This window comes from Octodon degus, unplaced genomic scaffold (assembly GCF_000260255.1).
Source record: "Octodon degus isolate 3935 unplaced genomic scaffold, OctDeg1.0 scaffold00008, whole genome shotgun sequence".
NCBI lineage: Eukaryota > Metazoa > Chordata > Mammalia > Rodentia > Octodontidae > Octodon > Octodon degus.
Window position 1 is genome coordinate 1,287,283 of NW_004524584.1, and position 4,069 is coordinate 1,291,351.

The window sequence follows — 4,069 nt, forward strand, 5'->3', positions numbered from 1 at the left end:
GATCCAGAGCCTGAGGGTGGGGCAGTGAGAAAGAAAGAGGAACATTTGTGCTCTGTATGAGGAAAGGTATGGAAAACAGTTCTGCAGAGAGAAAAAAAAATAATGTAAGTGGGCAGAGAGACTTCTGGGAAGACAGCTGCTGGGTGTTCCTGGTAGCTTTTTAGATTTTGAGCATGATAAGATTTTGTCATGCATCTTAGCTATTTTTCCCTCATTGCTAAGACCAAAGACTCAACACCCAAAGGTAAAGATGGCAAGGTTTAGCTAGCTCAGTTTGTGGCGCTCTCAGTCCATAATCATCTGACACCAAGGTGGCGTGGTGTGGCAGAGGTGTCACAGTTCATGGTGGCAGAAGATGGCAAAAGCAACAAGAGCAAAAGGGAGGAGCAAGCCTCTTTTCCTCTCTTATATGCATACTACCTGCCCTAAGGTGGGTATTGCACTCACCCCCCAATCCTGGCACTGGACAATGAACCAGTCAGAAACTCTAGATTCAGCTGCCTCTGAAAAGCCTACCTGCCCTGACTGCATAAGGCTTTGGGGGGAATCCAGACACAAACGATGACATCATGCAAAGTAACCCTTCCCTATAAGAGCTACTCTTATAGTTTTTTTAATCACAGTTCTGTTTTAGGCTTTAGCCAGTGAGGTTGTATTACTTTAAACTAAAAGAATGTTTTCTACAAATAGCCATTTGTTTAGCTATTAATCATGTACTGCTCAAGGTTTCCTTAGATAATTGTCCTTTTTTTTTTTTTTTTTTTTTTGTATTTTAGTACAGGGTCTACAGGGCTTCACTACATAGATCAGACTCCTAGTGATCCGCCTGTGTTCAGCCTCCCAAGAGCTGGGAGTACAGGTGCGCACCACCACGCCCAGTCTCAATCACCATCTCAGCGCGCCCTGGGGGTGGGACTGGCACGGGACACGGGATGAAGCCCCAGGTGCTGGGTCTGCCTAAGCAGGGGCTTTAATCTTCTGAGCTATTTGGCCAGCCCTCGATAGTTGCTACTGCTTTCTATTGGGTTCATGTAAGCACAATACTACATTTAACATATTTATGTAATTATACTTTTTATTTTATGAGTTTCACACAAATAATAGAATTGTTCTATGCATAAATAGGTGAGTTTGTGTGTTTTTACTACTACTACATATCTGCAATACAATTTCACTGTCCTTCCAGAAGTAATTTTATTGATTTTTTAAAAAACTTACTGCAAACTCAAAAATCTATAAAAGTGGTTACCAGGCTGTGCAGATAACTAGGTGGTCTAAGCACCTTCCTGAGAAGCATAAGGACCTGGGTTTGATCCCTAGTACTGCATGCTGTGCCAGCCCTGGAAGCCCAGGCATGCCATGCCAACCACCAAAACCAGGTATGGGGGCACATGCCTGTAATCCCAACCCTGGGGAAGCTGAGACAGGAGGATCACTATGAGTCTAAGCTGCATAGGAAGACCCTGTACCAAATAAATAAATAAATATTTTTTTTTAAAAGTGGTTATCTATGAAGAGTATATATTGGTCCAGAAGAGTATAACCCTTGACATTTCCTTTTACTTTTATGTTATGTCCTATGATTGCAGTTATTTTAGGGCAGAATATATTATTTTTATAGTTTTAAAAAATTTACTAACTCCAAATGAATGGGTTCACTGAGGTAGTGACCCTTCTGGCTGTTAACATCATGGTATGGAGCTAGACCACGGGGTGCTTTTGCCCCCTCAACAGCATTCCTGTTGAGGAGTCCTACAAGAAAGCAGCTCTGAGCCTGTTCTAGAAGTCAGATCTAGCAACAAAGTTCCTGAAAATACAGAGACAGAGGGGACATGGTAAGGACATTATAGGTTTTCCAATAGTAAGATACAGGAGAGGTCCTGAGGCACAAACAACTGATTTTCTTCAACAAATAAATTGCAGAAGCAAGAACACATACAAAGAAGATACTATCAGAGTCTAAAAGAGACTCAGGAGATGTATCAATTAATTGTATTATGTAGCCCTTACTGAATCCCAATTCAAATAAATGAACTATAAAAATAAAATAAAATAAAAAGCACACAAAAATATAAAAGATAATTAGGGAAATTTGTAAACTGGGTTATTTGCTATTGCTGGAAATACTGCTAAATATTTAGGTATGAAAATGACATTATGATCAAGTAGTTTAAGAGTTCTTATCTTTCAGTGACATACACTAAAATAATTACGGATAAAAAGGCACAACATGTGGGATTTGTTTCATGGGAACTGGAGAGGAAAAGAATAGAAGGAATGAGTACAAACAAGACTCGCCATGAAATCGATGAATGCTGACACTAGGTCACGGGTCCAGGGCATGCACTCAACTCTCCTGTCGGCCTGTGTAGATGTTTGAAATGGTCCATGAAAAAAAAAAAAAAAAACCTTTAAAAAAAACAAGTTAAAATAAATATGATTTAAAATTAAAAAGTGAACCTCACAATATCAATCTCCATATGAATGGAGTTTGACTATGAGTATCCTTGTATGTGAGGTCGGCAGGGCTAGTCAAGCACTTTGCGTTGGAGATGTAAGCATAGAAAACCATTGCTTCTCCTTGTCCTGTGGCAGAAGGGGAAGCTGCCCATATGCAGAGGCTGAGAAGCTGCAGTGTACGCTGGCCCTGTGGCCACCCTCAAATTACAGATGCTCTGGTCTCCAGGGCTGCACTGGAAACCATGGTGGGTCCCAGTGGGTACCACACATCTTGACTCCAGCCTCACTAGCTAGCTCTACCACCCACCTGCCGCTGGCTTTCTCTGGTATTAACCATCCACATGGACCTTCATAGCCACAAGGACATTAGAAAATGTATGAATATACTAGAGCTGAGGGCGCCCATAGCAAGGCAGTGTGAGGGAGTGGAGGGGGAATGTCCTGCAATGATGCTAAGGGAAAATGCTAAGGACTTATCAGATGATCAAGTATGGAGACACAGGAAAGGAGATGACTCCAAGGTCGGGCAGTTTATATCTTTTGTCTTCATTCTTCACCAGCTGGGGAGCTGCCATGTTGCTTGTTCTGTTAATAATATTAGTCTATGTGATTCAGATAGGATTGACCTCCATTGCTCTCAGCCAGTTTCAGGGCTAGGCACACAAAGGCCTGGCAAATCAAACTCAAGCTCCTTACACCTGGGACAAGTAGCCTGAACTTTTAGTATAAACTACTTGGGCAGAAATGTCTTGCCTCATTGGTCCTGCCTCACTGCCTCAAAGGGTGGAGAGCCAGCCTAGAGCTGCTCTGAGCTGGGGCACAGAGGAAGCTTTACTGAAAAGGAGCCTGGAAAGGTGCGGCGGGGAAGGTGAGGGACACTTCAGCCGTGGAGCAGCAGGACTTGGCCATTTTCAGAGCTATTCCCATCCCTGGGCTTTTTACTTCTAAACCAATGAGGTCAATTATTTTTCATTAACTAAGTACAAGTTGGGCTCTTGTTGCAACTAAATTGTCCTATTATAACGATCTTGTAAGATAAATGTTATTATCCTCAACCTGCTGATGAGAAAAATCTGAGGAATTGGGCAAGTTGCTTAAAATTATGCAAAAAAGTCAAAACTGGATGTCCTCTGCCCCTGACTCCTGCCTTCCTTCCTTCCTTTTTTTCTTTCCTCATTCATCTTTTATTGGAAAGAGCTTGAGAAAAGATTTTTGTGAGCACGAGGTTTTTATACTAAGAAATAGTCTTTGTATTAGTCAGAAAAAGAGTTCCTTTGGAGGCACTTACATTTAAAATTTGAAGCACTTAGAGCCCCCTTCACCTCTACCTAGGACTCAGGACCTAATCCAGCAAACATCCCACTGCCACACATGTACACACCACTGTACGATAATCCTGGACCCAGCGTAGAGGTTGGGGGTTGAAGGGACAGTCGAAGAGCAGTAGGTCTGAATAGATGAAGACTGTGGTGGTAGAAGCATATGGTGAGTTTTAAATATTTGGACAAATTTTCATCATACCTTACTTTAAAAGGTAGAGCCCTAGGCTAGGGAGATAGCTCAATGGTCTAAGTACCTGCCTGGCCAGCGCAAGGACCAGAGTTCCATC